Source organism: Oreochromis aureus, linkage group 18, assembly GCF_013358895.1.
Source record: "Oreochromis aureus strain Israel breed Guangdong linkage group 18, ZZ_aureus, whole genome shotgun sequence".
Taxonomy (NCBI): Eukaryota; Metazoa; Chordata; class Actinopteri; order Cichliformes; family Cichlidae; genus Oreochromis; species Oreochromis aureus.
The window spans coordinates 19,035,900-19,057,646 of record NC_052959.1 but is presented as its reverse complement, the minus strand read 5'-3'; the positions used below and the strand labels follow the sequence as shown (position 1 = coordinate 19,057,646).

The following is a 21,747-nucleotide window of genomic DNA, read 5'->3' as shown; positions in this document are numbered from 1 at the left end:
TCTCAAGGTTGGCAAGTATGTGCTAGGCTTTGGCCCACATCAGTCTAAAACTGTATGTAACCATGAAAAACGTGTTGCCATGTCCACCAGGACAGTATAGTATAGACAGTAGTATAGACTCCTTCACATAGTGGACATTGAGTTGTTGTGTGGGGCACCAGTAATCCATGTGTGTTGCTGTAACAGTAGTTCATGTTTAGAATAAAAAGTCCCAGCTCACTGATTTGATCGGGGCAACAGTGCACCTAAAATGTTGCATAATTTTGCTGAGAGATCTTTTACTTTGTGGTAATCTTAGATGAGTAGTTTTATGGACAAAACCACCAGGTCATTCAGTGTTCCTTTAGTGCTAATGTGTAAGAGATGTTGGTGTACTATAACTGAAGTAATGTTGTTAGGTCCTTAAAGTCATATTCTTTTATTGTCATGACTGTATTTGAAGCTTTTTTTTATTTTTGTATGATACCTGATTTATATGGAATATGGCTGAAGTAAACTAAAGCCTAAAATCAGTCATTTGTTTAATAGTAATTTAACATTATATAATTCACATATAAAACTATGAATTGTAATTTTAAATGGTTTAAAAGCATGTAGAATAACATATGTAGGCAAGTATATTTCTCCTTTTTTTTTTTTATCAAGAAGCAAAGACAAAAAGGAAAAAAAAAGAAACAGGGCAGGGTTCAGTAGTTGAATCATCCGTCCCCACCAATGCCAAAACCAAATCTACGCCCTTGGTCTTAAGGCATAGTAGATTTACATAGATTTTTTAATGATTTAATCTTATATGTTAAGCACATTGAGCTTACTTGGAATGAAATGTGCTACATAAATTAATTTCACATTGCCATTGTAAACACAAGTCTCATTTAGAAACTCAAAAAGTGCCTCAATAGTTTGAAGAAAGGAGAGTTTAACTTCACTCTCACACTATGTTTTACAAGCACACACACATCAGAGATCTGTGTGCCATATGCTCTGGGTTGGTCCTTACATCTATTTCAACTTTAGGGAAAAATACTCACCTAAAGGTGGTCATAATTATCAAAGCAAAGGTTCAGATTTCTGATGCAGTTCTCACATCAGGAGCACAGTTCCCGATTCATTTTAGTCCTTCTCATTGGGTCTCACTGCTATTGTTTTTACACCTATTTCACATTGTAGTCTAAGGAGCTTGGAAAGAAAAGCGTCTGGACTACAATGACCTGGATGACCGAGAACCTTCACGGACCTATTTCACATTGTTTTTTATTTATCTATTTCATCTTAACTTCAAACAAAATGTCTGCTGAGATTAAAATCTCTTAATCTAAGCTCAGTATCAACACATATACACATAAAACAACAAGTAAAGCAAATCAGAAGAACCAAGTAACAGCTGCCAAGTAACCAAGTAACTTAATCACAAAGACATCACAAAGTCCAGCTTTTGAATAGCAGTTGCAGTCTTACTCTGTAAGAGCTTTGAACTCTCCCAGGGACACAAAAGCATTCAGTTTTACACAGAGTTTATATAGGCAAGAAAAGAGATCACCTAGTAGCCTCAAGTATATTTTTATACATAAAAATATACTTTAGGCTAAATGAGGGGGCAAGAAACCAGATTATAAAGTACACAGTGATGTCTACAGGACAAAACATTTGAATTGAAAAGTAAAAAGCTGACACATAATCTTGACAAAGTGTAACAGAATCATCATGCATGCAGATAATGTCGTCATAATCAAGAACATATGAGAATGTAGTCTGTGCATGTGATTTTAAAACTGCTAAATTAAGAAGCCACTATTTCAACAATAAAATTCACTGGATGAAATGTTGAATGGCTTTTGCTCCATAACATATAACCTACATTTGTTGTCACAAGCTTTAGGTATGAACAGAAATATTATATGTTATAAACATGTTATATTTTAGAAACACAAACAGGTAGAAATGGAGGCCACAGTCCTGCAAGCCTGACTGCTCGTCAAGACATTGGTCACAGCGCAAATAATGCACTTTTTTATCAATTGAGGACATGATTTTCCAATTGTCCTAGAGATTCCCCTCTTTCGAACTCCAGAAGAACATGCTGTAGCCTGCAGTGATATTATATTTATGTTAACAGCTCTATGACAGCAGGTATGAAGAGACTGAGGAGCAATGAGTGGACACTGGCAACAAATATCACTCTAGTTAATTATAAGTAAGAAAAAAAAACAAGTTTTGAGGGGTCAATGGCATGCATGTTTTTGACACTAGACGCGTCATTCTGGTTTATTTTCACCAGAATTGGTTAGGGACATCCATGTCACACATTGTTCTAGTAAATTATTACTAGGAAGAAAACAGGTTTTGACACTAGGCCTGCCAAATGGGCTATTTTTTTTGCAGAAGAGTTTAGGATAGCTGAATAAAAATATAAAATATCGACTCATTCGGGTCATGCCTTTTTTTTTTTTAGAATTCTGAGATTAAAATCAAATCAAAATTGAGGCATCAGTTTAGTTCTCTTACAGTAGGTGCTTTCATGGTTTTTCAATTAGGACGTTGTCCATCTCCTAAGTGCACAGGAGGTTTTTTTCTCCTCAGACTTCCATAGCATACAGATTCCTACTGTTAGTGTCCAGTCCTTTGTTAAAAACTCAACATAAGCCCTGATTAAAATGGGTCCTCCATAGAAATAAAACTAGATTATTTTTAAAAAAAAAAACAGAACCAGCCAGGCCAGATTCCAAAACTAATTAAAGGTGTGAATTTCTCCAACTATGGTCTCTAATTCAAACCAGCTTTCCCAGTTTCTCCTGTATTCTACGGGAGGTAGAACACAGGCTATACCCCATGGTGGGGGGTATAGCCGCATTAGAGATGGAGGTAACTGGTTTAGGGCGAACGAACTGCATCCATTTTTCAGTCGTTCTAATGGTCTTAGAACAGCAAGTATGAAGAGACTGAGAAGGAATGAGTGGAGAATGGCAACAAATAAGACGCTAATTAATTATAAATAAGAAGAAAACAAGTTTTGAGGGGTCAATGGCACTGCATGTTGTTGACACTAGACCTGTCATGGTCCTGGGTCTGTGACCCAGTGTTTTGTGTTTTGAATTATTTAGTCTTTGATTTCATTGTTATTTTTAGTTTCTAGTCTCTTGGTTTCTGTCTCTGTGTTTTGCCCTGTGTTCCTTGTGTCACATTTAGTGAAAATGTGTTTTCATGTCTATACTTCTCATTGTCTCAGTGTCAAGACCGTCTCTCTGTGCCTGTCTCATCTTTCCTGTTTTACTTTGACAGTCTTGTGTGTTATGTTAGTGTTAACGGTTTTGCTTACCCCAGTCTCATTGTGTGGGATTCCTCCCAGCTGTGCTTTCCTCCTGTGTCTCATTCCCTTGTTGTCCCTCTGTGAATTTAAGCCCTATGTCTTCCTCTGTTTGTTGCCAGATCGTCTGTGTTTCACTGACTGCATTTTCCAGGTTCCAGGGTCCCATGTTTCATGTTCCACATCTCAGGGGCTCAGGTGTTTTTATACTTATTTTGTAGTTGTTCCCAGTTTAGTTATTTTTTAGTTTATTTCTGAGAATCAGAATCAGAAGAATCAGAATGTATTTATTAATATAAAAATATCAATAAAACAATAAAATTGAATAAAATCAATAAATAAAATACTGTAGCGGGCCAGGGCTGTTCGGGGTTTTGTTATTGACATCTATGTTCTGTTGCCATGGTTACGGGTGACGCTCTCTCTGCAACTGTGTGTTTCCGGGTGAGAGGGCGCCATTTTGTGTTGTTGTATTTGTGGTTGCGGCGCGGAGCAGTTTGCTAGCGGCAGTGCTCCTGCGCAGATTTAAATAAATGGCTTTGCTCCCTGGCTAGCTCGCGGGAAGCAAGACCAAACAATACCTCTGTCTCCTCCTTGTCTGAGCTCGCCACATTGGTGTCAGAACTGGGATAGCTCACCCTCGCCGGAATGGAAAGAGACACTCAGAGGCTGGAGCAAGCGAGCGGCCATGTAAGTCCCCCGACAGGTCCCGACGGCGCGAGCGCACCGCGGCAGCGGCCCGTGGCGACCGACGCTAGGACAATGCTTCATGGGCTGCCTCTGTCGACCGACACGCCGGGCCCCCGACAGCGAGCAGTGATGCCTGCAACGGCAGCTAAGGTACCGAAATACAACGGGCTAACCCCGCTAGAGCCCTACCTCTCACAAGTACGGCTAGCCACGAGGCATAATGGCTGGAGCGATGAAGAGGCTGCTACCAACTTAGCGCTAGCATTGGAAGGAGATGCACTGCAGGTACTCCTTGACCTAGCCCCGTCAGAGCAGCATGAGCTCCAGACCCTCACCATAGCACTCGAGAGGCGATTTGGGCAGCGGCACTCCACTGATCAGAGCAGGGAGCAGCTGACCAACCGGAACCGTAGGCCGGGGGAGAGCCTGGGCACCTTTGCAGCGGATGTGTTGCTGTATGCTCGTCGTGGCTACCCAGAGTTCCCAGCAGCAGCCCGTGAGGAGCTTAGCCTGCATGCTTTCCTGCGAGGACTTTTCCCAGAGCGACTACGCCAACACGTCCGCCTGGCCATGCCTCAGACTCTCCGTGAGGTGCTCCTTGAGGCTGAAAGGGCCGAGTTTGTGCTCACATCGCGACCTGACCAGCAGTTGCACCCCCCAAACTACTCTCAAATCAGAGCCGCAGACTGCGACAGTGAGAGGGAGGTCGCGGGGATATGCCAGCCGCAGCCCTCGGTGCCCTGGAGGCGTCCCCGTCGACCGACCGACCACTGCTACCGGTGCGATGAGCCTGGCCACGTGGCGCGCGACTGCTTGGCGCCCGCCCCAAAGGCCAGAACTATGTGGCCTCAGGGGGATGAGAAGGGGAGCGGTACAGCGAGGGGACCACCGCTCCACCTTCCTGCCCCCCTCCAAGAACGATGCATGGTGGCGGGCCTAGTCGGGCACCTCAAGGGACTCTACCTGAGCTGCTGTGTTGAGGACCAGCCCTGCCAGGCCCTGGTGGACACGGGGTCCACCATTTCCCTAATACGACCTGGTGTGTTTCCTGGAACATCCGGGCCGCTTGTGATGGGTTGGTCGCCCACCGACACCCAGCTGATGACAGTGACGGGGGAGAGAACTGACATGCGGGGTAAGAAACCGTTGCGGATCAGAGTGAAGGATCTGGAGCTGGTGCACGACTTCTGGCTTGCTGACGTCCAAGACCAGTGCATCATCGGCCTTGATCTGCTGACCCGCTGGGGGCCTGCGTTGACACCGCCGGCTGGCTATCACTCTTGGTACAGAGACTCTGGCTCTCCAGTGCGGTCAAAAGCAGGGAACCGGAGACTGCAGGCAGACGTGGCTGGTTCAGCACGCCATCGACACCGGCTCTGCTCAACCCATCTGTCTGCGCCCACGCCAGCTGCCCCTCTCGAAACGGCAGGGAGAGCGGGCCCAGGAGGCACGGGGCGTGGCTACTGCTCGGGCCACAGCCGACGGAGGGGGATGGCTCTCGTTGACCATGCAGCAGCTGAAGCAGGAGGCTGATGCGACGTTGGTTCAGGTGGGGGCCTGGCTGGAGGCAGCACGACGCCCAGGCTGGACAGGGGTGTCAGGACAGGGGCCCGAAGTGAAGGCCTACTACTCCCAGTACAACAATCTGGAGACCCACGACGGCCTCCTGTACCGGAGATGGCGGGCCCCGAACAGGGCAAGGATCTCCGCAGCTGTTGGTGCCTCGGTCGCTGCGGTCGCAGGTGCTCGAGCTTGTCCACGGCTCGGTGGGGGCCAGCCACTATGGGAATGCTAAAACTCTCCGCCGTCTCAGGGGGCAGTTCTACTGGCCTGGTTGTCGACGGGATGTGGAACTTCATGTGCACTGCTGTGACACCTGTACGGCACAGAAGGGCCCCACTCAACGCCCCACTGCTCCCCTGCGGCAGCATCGGGTGGGGGACCCGATGGAGAGAGTGGGAGGAGATGTCCTAGGGCCTTTCCCCGTCCCCGAGGCAGGGAACCGGCGCATGTTGGTGGCCAGGGACTGCTACAGGAGGCTGAGGGAGCAGCCGCGAGTGGTTCATGACTACACCCGCCAGGCCCAGGTCAGCGCCGGAGTACGACAGAGAAGAGCCTGCGACACCAGGTGCCGAGGGGGAGCTTTCGTGCCTGGCGACAAGGTTTGGGTGTACTGCCCGGTTCGCAAGAGAGGGGTGTCCCCCAGGCTGTGCGGTCACTGGCAAGGGCCGGCGGAAGTCGTGGGGCGGCTAACAGAAGTGGTGTACCGGATCCGCATGCCGGGCCCAGGGCGTGTGGCGGTGTTGCACCAGGAGAGGCTCTCACCGTACCGCCCGCCCGCTCCAGCAGCCGCCGGGGCAGGGGATGCTGGCGGCACCCCAGGTTCTCATCCAAGTGACTCTTCCCCTGCTGGTCAAGATCAGCCTGCGTGCCGAAGGAAGACACATGGACATTTGCAGGACTTTGTGTTGGGTAATGGGGTTGTCGGGGACGACTGACCCCTTAGGTGGGGGCTATGTAGCGGGCCAGGGCTGTTCGGGGTTTTGTTATTGACATTTATGTTCTGTTGCCATGGTTACGGGTGACGCTCTCTCTGCAACTGTGTGTTTCCGGGTGAGAGAGCGCTATTTTGTGTTGTTGTTGTTGTGGTTGCGGCGCGGAGCAGTTTGCTAGCGGCAGTGCTCCTGCGCAGATTTAAATAAATGGCTGTGCTCCCTGGCTAGCTCGCGGGAAGCAAGACCAAACAATACCTCTATCTCCTCCTTGTCTGAGCTCGCCACAATACTTAAAGTGCTAATAAGAATAGTATGAGCAAACATTCACATACATTCCCACACATGCTTCAGTCAGTGCATAGATTATTTCAAAAGTGGCGTGATGGACATATTTTTAGTAGCAGCATTCAGATATGTCATTGCGGTTGGGTAAAAGCTGTGTTTGAGTCTATTTGTCATTACACTGATTGCTCTGTACCGTCTGCCCGAAGGCAACAGTTCAAACAGGGAGTGACCGGGATGTGAGGTATCTTTTATAATGTTTTGAGCTAAGACAACGGGTATTGTGTAGCTCTTCCAGCGTAGGGAGCGGGCAGCCAGTGATCCTTTGAGCGGTGTTAATGACCACTTTAATGAGTGCTTTCCTCTGAGCCATTGTGCAGCTAGTGTACCAGATGCATATGCAATAGATTAGTACACACTCGATGGTGGTTCTGTAGAAGGACACCAGCAGTACTCAGTGAACTGCTGGTACATTTCATCGCTTTCTGCTTTTGTTTGTATTCTATTCTTGTTGCCAATAAAAATACACTCTGAGTTTCAGTCTGTCATCACTGTTTGCACTTGGGTCCACGTTCTCTCCACTCCACGTGTCTGCCACCGAAGGTGTGACAAGTTGACATAACCATCACACGTTGTTCTGGTAAATTATAACTAAGAAGTAAACAGGTTTTAACACTGTTTACTTGAGGACAGAGTTTTTTTCTGGACTATTTAGTGAACAATTCCCAGCAAATTCCCAGAAACCCATCCTGGGGGAGGAGCAAAGGTCTGCTTATTATAGCAGACCTGAAACTTTCTTTCAGATGAATCTGTGCTGGTTAACTGAATCAGTCATGGAGCTGCTGCTGCCGATCCTTCTTGGCTTCCTTGCTTGTCTGGTCGGAGGGCTGTACCTTCTCGGAGTGTTCAGACAGCGGCGACCAGGAGAACCCCCCCTTGATAAAGGGCTCATTCCTTGGTTGGGTCATGTCTTAGAGTTTCGCAGGAACACCTTGAAGTTCCTAGAGAGAATGGAGAAGAAGCACGGTGAAATATTTACAGTACAGCTGGGAGGGTTTTATATTACATTTGTCCAGGACCCTTTTTCATTTGGGGGATTCGTTAAGGAGAGTCGGGACAAACTGGACTTTCAAAAGGTTGCTCTGCATCTGGCGCACAGAGTGTTTGGATATAAAGCTGTTGAAGGGGAGCGTAGGATTCTCCGCATTTCCAGCAACAAGCATCTGAAGGGGGAAGGTCTGGAAGAAGTCACCCAAGCGTTTATGAGTAATTTGCAGAACATGATGTTGCACAACATTGGATCAGCTGCAGAGGACAGGACCTGGAAAGAAGATGGACTGTTCAGGTACAGCTACAATGTTGTTTTCAGAGCTGGATATTTGGCCTTGTTTGGCAATGTTCCTCATAAGTCTGAACAAAGTGAGGAGAAAGCCAAAGAGAAAGACAGAGCTGAATCAGAAGCTTTGTTTCATGAGTTTTGTAAATATGACCAGCTCTTCCCCAGACTGGCGTATGGGGTCCTCCCACCGATGGAAAAGTTGGCTGCAGAGAGGTTGAAGACATATGATAGGTTTGTAGCTTAAACCTATTCGCTGGAACGTTAAAGGCAATGTGGTTACACAGCAAGCAAGACACGAAGTAGGCAAAGTCCTTTGGGTTACTCATGCATGAGGGAGGCCTGCCTGGAGCCAAGTGTCGTTCCACCTACTTGACCTCCATCAGACTCTCAGCCAGGTTCCCCATAGCACTCCTTTTATTGCGGTTACTTGAATATGCATAGGGTCATTAACATATGATGTATACATACACACAAAGAGTACCTTGCCTGTGGTTTTGTAAGTGCGTGTGTGTGTGTGTGTGTGTGTGTGTGTGTGTGTGTGTGTGTGTGTGTGTGTGTGTAAGCTGCTGACCAAAAGGGTCATAAAGCAGGAACAACATCCTAGGTCATAAAGAGGGTAACCTCCCACACCCAATCTATGGTTCACCCTAGATAACACAGTGAAGCCATACAAAGGGCAGGAAGTTTTACCACATCAAAAGAAGCAGATCTTCCAGATAGGATGTATCTGAAATAAAACACTATAGCCCCTCACCCAGAACCTCGAGAATCTGAGGAGGGGAGAACAAAAGAATTCCTTTCAACACACAGTTAAAGTACAAATGGTAAGAATAAAAATGACAAACATTAAACAATTCACTCTAACATTTCCCTCCTGTTTTGTAATTTTTTATGCTCCAAATTATTCCTATGTAGTATATTCTCAGCCATGCACCTCTTGCTTAACATTTCCAGTGCAGGCGTCATTCATACACAGGCCTCTGTCATGTCATTCATTTCAGTCATTTCATATTGTTGTAAAAGTACACAATTAACAAATGTATCAGAAATCATTTTAGTTAACAGTGATCTTATACATGGTAAAATGCATCCTATACATAAGCAAACAAATGAATTGTTACTTTAATAGTTAAAATAAGAAAGCAACACTTCAAAAACACTCCAGTTTGGTGGTGCTTCTCCGCAAGACATGTAAATAGCATGTCTCGCTGTAGAGTGGTTTAAGCTCTATAGGGCGTCATAATTGTCTCTTCCAGATGTTCCCATCACTGTCCATAGGACCAGAGTCCAAATGTATGTAGAATAAACAGTCAAACATACCAGGTGGTTTTATTGCTTTTAACTGTCAGCATTGGGTAAATTCAGCATTTGATAACAAGTGTCTGTTAAATTTACATTATTTTAGCACTGATGAGAGATAACAAGCTGATGTTCATTGCATGTATGTGTGTTCTTAGGCAGGTTTAATCAATGTCTCTGGAGCTGCATCTCCAGCAGGGCATGTTCTTAAAGCTCCCTTTCCTACACACTTCTCTGCTATTATTTGATCCTTTCTTAACTAATGTGCTATGAGTCCACTGGTCTTTGCATCACACCAGGTGACTTGGACAAGATGATAAACAGACTCACATGCTCAAGATGCTGCCTAATCTTCATGAGCTCTCTTGTGTTTGTGTTAGTATGGTTAATGCATGTTCTGCTTGTGTGTGTGATTTTGTATATGTTTCTTTTTGCAGTGTTTCAGATTCCTTCACAATTCTCCACTTAAGCAGTCAGTTTTCTTTTCCCCAGGTTTGCTAACCCAAATTTTGATTTCCCACATTAAACAACAGCTTTCCTCTGTGTTGTCACCTACTCACTCTGTTGTCCTCTCCCACTTCAACAGTCCAATAGCCGGCAGTTCTTCTTCAGCTTTGTCCTGTGTTCCACTGTCTCTTCTTGCCATTTTACTCCGAAGGTGACAAATGTCAACCTCCAACAGTCTCCTCAGTTCTCCTCAAAAGTCCTTTTCACATGCACAGTGACTTTGCAGCTTGTTGGAAACACAGTGTCATTCATCCAATCAGTCAGGATGATGAGTTTGCTTTTCTTCTCCGATTCTGTTTGTCCACATTGCTGCTGCTTGCTGGGACTCTTTGCTCAGGACTTTGCTGCTGTCTCTTTATCTGCCATGTTATTGCTCTTTGGAACTGCATTCCTTGTCTTCATGGAGGAGTGAGAGCTCGCTTGTGAGGATGAGGGACACATGGTGCTGTAAATAAGTTCCGGAGTGAATTCTTGCATGAATGTGTCATCTCCCTGTGAGGCAGTCTTACTTGTTCGGGAACCCACGATAACAACAACAACCGTGTCCCAGACCACGCCTGCTCCGCAGTCATTAACACAAACACAGCAACACTCTTTTGGGACCCTAACCCAGTCGCGCGACTCAAAACCCAGTGAAGGGACGCACGGGACACAAACCCAGGGCGATTTCAAAACCTCTCTCTCGGGACCCTAACCCAGTTCTGGGACACTAACCCAGTCAACTCTTCCAACTTACTCGGCGTTGCTTAGCGTGTAATATCAGCCTCGGATCCCGCCGATCGTCATTCGTCGGGGAGAGAAAACAGACAGCTAATCCACCGGCCCGATGACAAATTCTCACGTCTCGCTGACGTCAGGGTTCTCTCCTCGGTGAATGTCGACTCCAGGGATCCGGCGTCGAAGGACCAATTAATGATATGTTTGTAGCTTAAACCTATTCGCTGGAACGTTAAAGGCAATGTGGTTACACAGCAAGCAAGACACGAAGTAGGCAAAGTCCTTTGGGTTACTCATGCATGAGGGAGGCCTGCCTGGAGCCAAGTGTCGTTCCACCTACTTGACCTCCATCAGACTCTCAGCCAGGTTCCCCATAGCACTCCTTTTATTGCGGTTACTTGAATATGCATAGGGTCATTAACATATGATGTATACATACACACAAAGAGTACCTTGCCTGTGGTTTTGTAAGTGCGTGTGTGTGTGTGTGTGTGTGTGTGTGTGTGTGTGTGTGTGTGTGTAAGCTGCTGACCAAACGGGTCATAAAGCAGGAACAACATCCTAGGTCATAAAGAGGGTAACCTCCCCACACCCAATCTATGGTTCACCCTAGATAACACAGTGAAGCCATACAAAGGGCAGGAAGTTTTACCACATCAAAAGAAGCAGATCTTCCAGATAGGATGTATCTGAAATAAAACACTATAGCCCCTCACCCAGAACCTCGAGAATCTGAGGAGGGGAGAACAAAAGAATTCCTTTCAACACACAGTTAAAGTACAAATGGTAAGAATAAAAATGACAAACATTAAACAATTCACTCTAACATTTCCCTCCTGTTTTGTAATTTTTATGCTCCAAATTATTCCTATGTAGTATATTCTCAGCCATGCACCTCTTGCTTAACATTTCCAGTGCAGGCGTCATTCATACACAGGCCTCTGTCATGTCATTCATTTCAGTCATTTCATATTGTTGTAAAAGTACACAATTAACAAATGTATCAGAAATCATTTTAGTTAACAGTGATCTTATACATGGTAAAATGCATCCTATACATAAGCAAACAAATGAATTGTTACTTTAATAGTTAAAATAAGAAAGCAACACTTCAAAAACACTCCAGTTTGGTGGTGCTTCTCCGCAAGACATGTAAATAGCATGTCTCGCTGTAGAGTGGTTTAAGCTCTATAGGGCGTCATAATTGTCTCTTCCAGATGTTCCTATCACTGTCCATAGGACCAGAGTCCAAATGTATGTAGAATAAACAGTCAAACATACCAGGTGGTTTTATTGCTTGTCAACATGGGTCTCATCTTCAAAGCTGCAGACCTCGTCAACACTCTAGTTTTATGGCCTCTACCAACCCCCATCACCTCACTTTAGGCCTCCTTGTCCTGTGGGGGATACATATCCTCCATTGTCCATCCTCTGCAGGAAAACCCTCTGTGGAAAGGGTGCTGGATCCAGTTATCTTACTGCTGTTATGATCCCAGCAGTCTTCAGTGTGTAATCGTATGCACAGTACAGTGACACAGCATTAGGTGATGTTAATAGGAAACTGCTATCATCACCACCATAGCTTCTGGTTCCTGTGCTTTTCACAGAATCATGATGCCATCCTTGGACTCCCCCTGCGCTGTCGATGGAGCTTGGCACGCTCCCCTCATCCTTCAGGTGCCCGTCAGTCGTCCACAATCTCCTCTGTTGGCCTCTGGAAAGCCCCCTTGGCACAGCTCTCATCCTTCGCAGCTTTGTGGTCCTTGCTGTGGCTCCAAAGTCTGATCTCATGATGGGCCCCAAACAGCTCGACCTTTGACCTCAACCACTGCCTGGGCTGTCAGCTATGCCTGGAATGGGTTGTTTCTCACTGGGCCTCAGAAGATTTCTCAGGAGATTCCTTTCAGCAATACTTTAACTGCTGCACCTGTATTTCCTTGCTAGGAGGAAAAACGTCTATTTGGAGAGCATGTAAAGCATCATCAAACCACATTCTTTAGTTCAGTGTGCTTCATTTATGGACCATCAAAGCCTCATCTGAACACAGATGCACCACTTGCATAGGTTTAATACCTGTTGACTAACTGTTAATCACACAAAAATCATAAAAACATAGTTTAGAAAACATAGAAAACATAGTTTCATGTAATTCTGGACCCCTCCTCTTGACGCATGGACACTCCCATGAGTCAACTCATCAAACCTAGATTCCTGTCCTAAAGAAAAAGGTTAGCTAGATCATGTCCCAGGCAACATCATGGCATCTCCTCTGGAGCAGCGCCGTAACCCTGCAATAAAAGATGTTAGTGTGTTTTGCACAGCAAGTCTGCTCAAAACCTGGCTCCGCCTGGAGCCTGCACACACACCATCATGGCCTGGAAAACAAGATCTGGAAGTAAAATCAAACTTCACACTTATAAACAACTGTATCATAAGTAGCAATAAACTACTCAGCATCAACAGGACAAGTATCATGTGCAGGTTTCTCAAATCAGTAAACTACAATTATTGCCATAATTTGCCTCAGACATGGATCATCCCATGTACTCAGTTAACATTAATGTAATCGGTGACTTCCCTTAAGCAAAGTCACTCCATGTATTTAACACTAGGAGCTCAGTAGTGGCCAGCTAATGAGCCCCATATTAAACTACTCCATAAACACTGCATCTCTTAGTTGCTTTCTCATGCTACTTGTCCATCTCTGCTGAATCCTCTACATGCACTCTTAGAAAAACAAACATTAGCAACACACATGGACAATCCTGGAAGTCAGGCACAAGTTGACAGGGTCCAGAGGTGCTATAAAAAGACCATAAAGTTAGCCATCCATAGCTGTGGAAAGAAGTGACACTAGTTTCAACACAGGGAATGTCTCGCATGTTATTCACATCGTCAAAGTAACCTTTAACATTTTCCCAACAACACAGTGTAACAGCATCACCGACTCATAACCTGTAAACACAGTTTTCTTCACACATGAACCCAGAAATCCTGTCGTAGAAAACATCAACCAGCTGTCCTGGTATAAATCACATGATCAACTCACATGAAAAACTGTAATGCTGTAGAAAAGTTAGCGCTGCGCAGGTGTATACACACTTTGTCACAGTTACCTCTGTGAGCAACACAAGGTAGTGAATAACACCCCTGGTAGATGCACAGACACAGAAGGTGGCACTTAAAAGGTTAAATCGGTACAGCCAAAGCTCACGCAACCTCAAATGTTGTTGTCCTCTTTCTGCTCCTGTAAAAAGAAACACACATAGATTCATCTGCACCTTTGTCAGGTGGGGGTTAACTTCGCACAGTGATGTCAGTCAGTCTGTCAGCTTCTGTTCGCTTTTACCAGTCAGTCAATTTTATTTTCTCTCACTCATTCATTCATGCATTCATTCATTCTTTCTTTGCTGACGGTGGAAATTATTGTCGCATTTTCATTTCCACTTCTCAGCAAAATGACGTCATTTCAAAAAGAAAAGAAGAACTTTATATTGGATTCTCTCGCTTAATCCTTTTTGGGTAGGGACCTATTTTCTAATTGTCCCATATAAGTGGCTTTCCCCAGAGCCCATTGTAATCTTTTGGAGAAACTCACTTGCAACAATTTTCTCGACGCGTCGTATAGCGCTTCAGTTCTAATCGTGCATATCTGCTCAAACGAGATCATCAAACAAAACTTTCAGTGCACTGTGAAAGTATCAAAATAAAAAGGCCTCGTTAAGTTATGACACGTGCTCCTCATCTCAGGAGGGTAAATCATACCATTAGCATGATTTATCAAACCATCATACTAATTGGCAGGCTCAACTTCACAACAAAAGAAAAATCATCAGCTAGATTAACTCCAAACCAACCATCAGCCACACAACACACAATATAAGCCTCATGTCTCATTAGCTATGAATTTTAATCTGTACTTTTTACTCATTTAGGCCACAGATTTCGTCTAGTTTTCCTTTTTAGTTTTCCTTTTTCCCCGTCATCATAAAACATGTGACATGTTGTCATGCATTTCGCAAAAGAAGTTTGTTCTTATATATTCAGAGTTGTGTAATTGGATGCAGGAGTCACTTGCACATCACAACAGGAAACTCAGTGTTTTAGAGTTTCCACTCTAACAAACTCCAACACATCTCATTCACTCGTGCTAGAATTCAGTCACCTTTCATTAATCTAAGAACGATCAACTAATTTGCATATCAGCTATTAACCCACTAAGATGACAGGACAACAGAAATGCATGTTCAAAATATTATCACAAAAATAGAATTTCCCTCATACAGTAAAATATTTTGTGCTGCATCAGTCAGGCAGAAAGCATCTCCCAATTTACTATATTAACAACTAAATTTATTGTCTGATCACTGGTTGGTCAAACCAGAATCTTTTTTTTCCCACAAAAATTAAACTGTTGTCCTGCAACCTAGAGAGTTAACTGTCAGCATTGGGTAAATTCAGCATTTGATAACAAGTGTCTGTTAAATTTACATTATTTTAGCACTGATGAGAGATAACAAGCTGATGTTCATTGCATGTATGTGTGTTCTTAGGCAGGTTTAATCAATGTCTCTGGAGCTGCATCTCCAGCAGGGCATGTTCTTAAAGCTCCCTTTCCTACACACTTCTCTGCTATTATTTGATCCTTTCTTAACTAATGTGCTATGAGTCCACTGGTCTTTGCATCACACCAGGTGACTTGGACAAGATGATAAACAGACTCACATGCTCAAGATGCTGCCTAATCTTCATGAGCTCTCTTGTGTTTGTGTTAGTATGGTTAATGCATGTTCTGCTTGTGTGTGTGATTTTGTATATGTTTCTTTTTTTGCAGTGTTTCAGATTCCTTCACAATTCTCCACTTAAGCAGTCAGTTTTCTTTTTCCCCAGGTTTGCTAACCCAAATTTTGATTTCCCACATTAAACAACAGCTTTCCTCTGTGTTGTCACCTACTCACTCTGTTGTCCTCTCCCACTTCAACAGTCCAATAGCCGGCAGTTCTCCTTCAGCTTTGTCCTGTGTTCCACTGTCTCTTCTTGCCATTTTACTCCGAAGGTGACAAATGTCAACCTCCAACAGTCTCCTCAGTTCTCCTCAAAGTCCTTTTCACATGCACAGTGACTTTGCAGCTTGTTGGAAACACAGTGTCATTCATCCAATCAGTCAGGATGATGAGTTTGCTTTTCTTCTCCGATTCTGTTTGTCCACATTGCTGCTGCTTGCTGGGACTCTTTGCTCAGGACTTTGCTGCTGTCTCTTTATCTGCCATGTTATTGCTCTTTGGAACTGCATTCCTTGTCTTCATGGAGGAGTGAGAGCTCGCTTGTGAGGATGAGGGACACATGGTGCTGTAAATAAGTTCCGGAGTGAATTCTTGCATGAATGTGTCATCTCCTGTGAGGCAGTCTTACTTGTTCGGGAACCCACGATAACAACAACAACCGTGTCCCAGACCACGCCTGCTCCGCAGTCATTAACACAAACACAGCAACACTCTTTTGGGACCCTAACCCAGTCGCGCGACTCAAAACCCAGTGAAGGGACGCACGGGACACAAACCCAGGGCGATTTCAAAACCTCTCTCTTGGGACCCTAACCCAGTTCTGGGACACTAACCCAGTCAACTCTTCCAACTTACTCGGCGTTGCTTAGCGTGTAATATCAGCCTCGGATCCCGCCGATCGTCATTCGTCGGGGAGAGAAAACAGACAGCTAATCCACCGGCCCGATGACAAATTCTCACGTCTCGCTGACGTCAGGGTTCTCTCCTCGGTGGATGTCGACTCCAGGGATCCGGCGTCGAAGGACCAATTAATGATAGGTTTGTAGCTTAAACCTATTCGCTGGAACGTTAAAGGCAATGTGGTTACACAGCAAGCAAGACACAAGTAGTAGGCAAAGTCCTTTGGGTTACTCATGCATGAGGGAGGCCTGCCTGGAGCCAAGTGTCGTTCCACCTACTTGACCTCCATCAGACTCTCAGCCAGGTTCCCCATAGCACTCCTTTTATTGCGGTTACTTGAATATGCATAGGGTCATTAACATATGATGTATACATACACACAAAGAGTACCTTGCCTGTGGTTTTGTAAGTGCGTGTGTGTGTGTGTGTGTGTGTGTGTGTGTGTGTGTGTAAGCTGCTGACCAAAAGGGTCATAAAGCAGGAACAACATCCTAGGTCATAAAGAGGGTAACCTCCCCACACCCAATCTATGGTTCACCCTAGATAACACAGTGAAGCCATACAAAGGGCAGGAAGTTTTACCACATCAAAAGAAGCAGATCTTCCAGATAGGATGTATCTGAAATAAAACACTATAGCCCCTCACCCAGAACCTCGAGAATCTGGGGAGGGGAGAACAAAAGAATTCCTTTCAACACACAGTTAAAGTACAAATGGTAAGAATAAAAATGACAAACATTAAACAATTCACTCTAACAACATACTTCTGGGATGTTCTGTCAATCCTGAAAATGAAAACCAAGGACAATATCAGTGGCTGGGTGTGGGACATACAGCAGGGTAAAGAGTATCGATATGTCAATGATAAACAGATACATGTTTGTGCTTCTTTGGGCCTCTCAGAGCAACATAGGGCCTTCTTCATTCTGGCTGCTCCTCTTCCTCATGAAACACCCAGAAGCCATGAAAGCAGTGAAGGAAGAGGTGGATAAAGTTCTGAAAGAATCTGGACAGGAGGTCCGGCCTGGTGGTCCTATGGTCAACCTGACCCGTGAAATGCTGTTGAAAACACCGATCCTGGACAGTGCTGTCGAAGAGAACCTCCGACTCACTGCTGCACCCCTCCTCACCTGGGCAGTGATAAAGGACATGACCTTCAAGATGGCTGATGGGCGTGAATATTTACTTCGCAAGGGTGACAGAATTGCAATCTTTCCTTTCAGTTCTGTCCAACATGACCCAGAGATCCATCCTGAGCCGCACTCATTCAAATATGACCGCTTCCTGAATCCAGACGGGACCAAGAAAACTGATTTTTACAAAGCAGGAAAGAAGGTAAAATATTACACCATGCCCTGGGGATCCGGGGTCTCCATGTGCCCTGGCCGTTTCTTTGCCACCAGTGAGCTGAAACAGTTTGTTTTCCTCATGTTGGTCTATTTTGAACTTGAGCTGAAGAATCCTGATGAGAAGATTCCTGAAATTGACCTCAGTCGATACGGCTTTGGAACGATGCAACCTGTCAGAGATGTCCAGTTCAGATTCAGACTCAGATACTAAGCCAGTCAGAGAAAAACATGATTGTCACTGAGAAAAATTGTGATTATTTTCTATCAGTTATAATTGAATCATTGTATTATTGTGAAAGCTCATTTTTTGTATAATTATTTAATTGACTGTTTTTACCTGAACCCTTATAAATTGAAGCATGGGGCAATTCAATTCAATTAAAACCGATTTACTCACTATGACCACAGTCCCTAGATAGTTTGTTTTTCTTTGACTTACTTCATTACCACTACCATGGAGACGATGTTTTTGGTAGCATTTGAATGCACGTCAGTCTGTTTGTAAACATGATAGCTTTAAAAACTTTCTATGATTTCTGAAAGTATGTAGAGTGGGGTCATATTAACAGTCTATTAAAACTTTGCTTATATCCACTGAGTTCTTTCAGGTCATCTTATTGATTTAAGATTTAAGATTGGTTGAAAATGGACTAAATGTCTTATGACTTAGAATCAAGGACTCTTAAAACTGTGGCATTGATAGTTTCTATGTTGGGTGTCAAAATCATATTCATGAATGTTTCAGGTATGTATTAAAGCTGTGAGGGGATCAAATGCACAACAACACACACACAGAGGAAGTGATTTTTTACTCTAAATATCCACTATATTGTTACATAACACACAGCCATGTGTTTAAAATCTCACATATAAAACCTTGTTAACTTGGAATTCTTTCTGTCCAAAACTTGCTTTGTTGTTTCATTGTCTTAAGGCATAGTAGATCTACATAGATTTTTTTAATGATTTAATCTTATATGTTAAGCACATTGAGCTTACTTGGAATGAAATGTGCTACATAAATTAAATTCACATTGCCATTGTAAACACAAGTCTCATTTAGAAACTCAAAAGTGCCTCAATAGTTTGAAGAAAGGAGAGTTTAACTTCACTCTCGCACTATGTTTTACAAGCACACACACATCAGAGATCTGTGTGCCATATGCTCTGGGTTGGTCTTTACATCTATTTCAACTTTAGGGAAAAATACTCACCTAAAGGTGGTCATAATTATCAAAGCAAAGGTTCAGATTTCTGATGCAGTTCTCACATCAGGAGCACAGTTCCTGATTCATGTTAGTCCTTCTCATTGGGTCTCACTGCTATTGTTTTTACACCTATTTAAAATCTCTTAATCTAAGCTCAGTATCAACACATATACACATAAAACAACAAGTAAAGCAAATCAGAAGAACCAAGTAACAGCTGCCAAGTAACCAAGTAACTTAATCACAAAGACATCACAAAGTCCAGCTTTTGAATAGCAGTTGCAGTCTTACTCTGTAAGAGCTTTGAACTCTCCCAGGGACACAAAAGCATTCAGTTTTACACAGAGTTTATATAGGCAAGAAAAGAGATCACCCAGTAGCCTAAAGTATATTTTTTATACATAAAAAATATACTTTAGGCTAAATGGGGGGGGCAAGAAACCAGATTATAAAGTACACAGTGATGTCTACAGGACAAAACATTTGAATTGAAAAGTAAAAAGCTGACACATAATCTTGACAAAGTGTAACAGAATCATCTTGCATGCAGATAATGTCGTCATAATCAAGAACATATGAGAATGTAGTCTGTGCATGTGATTTTAAAACTGCTAAATTAAGAAGCCACTATTTCAACAATAAAATTCACTGGATGAAATGTTGAATGGCTTTTGCTCCATAGCATATAACCTACATTTGTTGTCACAAGCTTTAGGTATGAACAGAAATATTATATGTTATAAACATGTTATATTTTAGAAACACAAACAGGTAGAAATGGAGGCCACAGTCCTGCAAGCCTGACTGCTCGTCAAGACATTGGTCACAGCGCAAATAATGCACTTTTTTTATCAATTGAGGACATGATTTTCCAATTGTCCTAGAGATTCCCCTCTTTCGAACTCCAGAAGAACATGCTGTAGCCTGCAGTGATATTATGTTTATGTTAACAGCTCTATGACAGCAGGTATGAAGAGACTGAGGAGCAATGAGTGGACACTGGCAACAAATATCACTCTAGTTAATTATAAGTAAGAAAAAAAAACAAGTTTTGAGGGGTCAATGGCATGCATGTTTTTGACACTAGATGCGTCATTCTGGTTTATTTTCACCAGAATTGGTTAGGGACATCCATGTCACACATTGTTCTAGTAAATTATTACTAGGAAGTAACAGGTTTTGACACTAGGCCTGCCAAATGGGCTATTTTTTTTGCAGAAGAGTTTAGGATAGCTGAATAAAAATATAAAATATCGACTCATTCGGGTCATGCCTTTTTTTTTTTAGAATTCTGAGATTAAAATCAAATCAAAATTGAGGCACCAGTTTAGTTCTCTTACAGTAGGTGCTTTCATGGTTTTGCAATTAGGACGTTGTCCATCACCTAAGTGCACAGGAGGTTTTTTTCTCCTCAGACTTCCATAGCATACAGGTTCCTACTGTTAGTGTCCAGGCTTTGTTAAAAACTCAACATAAGCCCTGATTAAAATGGGTCCTCCATAGAAATAAAACTAGATTATTTTAAAAAAACACAGAACCAGCCAGGCCAGATTCCAAAACTAATTAAAGGTGTGAATTTCTCCAACTATGGTCTCTAATTCAAACCAGCTTTCCCAGTTTCTCCTGTATTCTACGGGAGGTAGAACACAGGCTATACCCCATGGTGGGGGGTATAGCCCCATTAGAGATGGAGGTAACTGGTTTAGGGCGAACGAACTGCATCCATTTTTCAGTCGTTCTAATGTCCATCACTGGTCTCCAGGTGTATCTCTCTTTTAAGAGCCGTGAGCTCCTCCAAGATCTTTCCCATATATTGTTCAGTAAGAACAGTCTGAGCACTCACCGCTCTTCCCACATTTTCGATCATAGTGGCTGGCCTTGTGGGGTTTTGAACAGCAGTCACTGCTTTCTTCAATTTCATATAAGCCAGGGCCAAGCCAGCTCCAAACAGCAAGAACCCTGTTATCATGGTTCCGAATAGGTAGATGTCTTCAATGTCCTCGATAGACAGTCCCGCCAGGCACACGACCAGGCCACCCGTCCATCGTGTATCCAGCAGGGAACGTCCCTCCAGGACACTCAGGCTCTCCCAAACCCAGGCTTCTCATCGAGAATAGAGTGTCAATTGCATTAAGGGACCAGTTGATCAAATCCATAGTTCTTCTTTAGTTTTAGAGAACAAGAGCGAGAATGAGAGGCTCTCTCAGGGTTAGAGTCAGACAAGACCAGACAAGGACATAGAAGCAGCAGCAGGGAAGATAAGGGAAGGAGAGGGTGAAAGATGCGTCCCCCTCCTCCAAGAGCCAGAAGAGGCTCTTCTTTGCTTTTTCATTCTTTGAAAGATACCTCCTCTTTATGTTCACTGTTTGACACAAGTTATTGGGTTTGATTAAACAGAATCATAAAGACTATTTGCAATTGGATTGTGTCTTGTTCTTCCCATTGTCTTGCAATGGGAAGAACATGCTGTAGCCTACAGTGATATTATGTTTATGTTAACAGCTCTATGACAGCAAGTATGAAGAGACTGAGAAGGAATGAGTGGACACTGGCAACAAATAAGACGCTAATTAATTATAAGTAAGAAGAAAACAAGTTTTGAGGGGTCAATGGCACTGCATGTTGTTGACACTAGACCTGTCATGGTCCTGGGTCTGTGACCCAGTGTTTTGTGTTTTGAATTATTTAGTCTTTGATTTCATTGTTATTTTTAGTTTCTAGTCTCTTGGTTTCTGTCTCTGTGTTTTGCCCTGTGTTCCTTGTGTCACATTTAGTGAAGATGTGTTTTCATGTCTATACTTCTCATTGTCTCAGTGTCAAGACCGTCTCTCTGTGCCTGTCTCATCTTTCCTGTTTTACTTTGACAGTCTTGTGTG

The 21,747-nt window shown here is 43.7% G+C and overlaps 1 pseudogene; it reads left to right on the top strand.

Moving 5' to 3' along the window:
• Positions 1 to 7,552: 7,552 nt before the first annotated feature.
• Positions 7,553 to 18,258, top strand: LOC120434438 (annotated as a pseudogene).
• Positions 18,259 to 21,747: the final 3,489 nt, after the last annotated feature.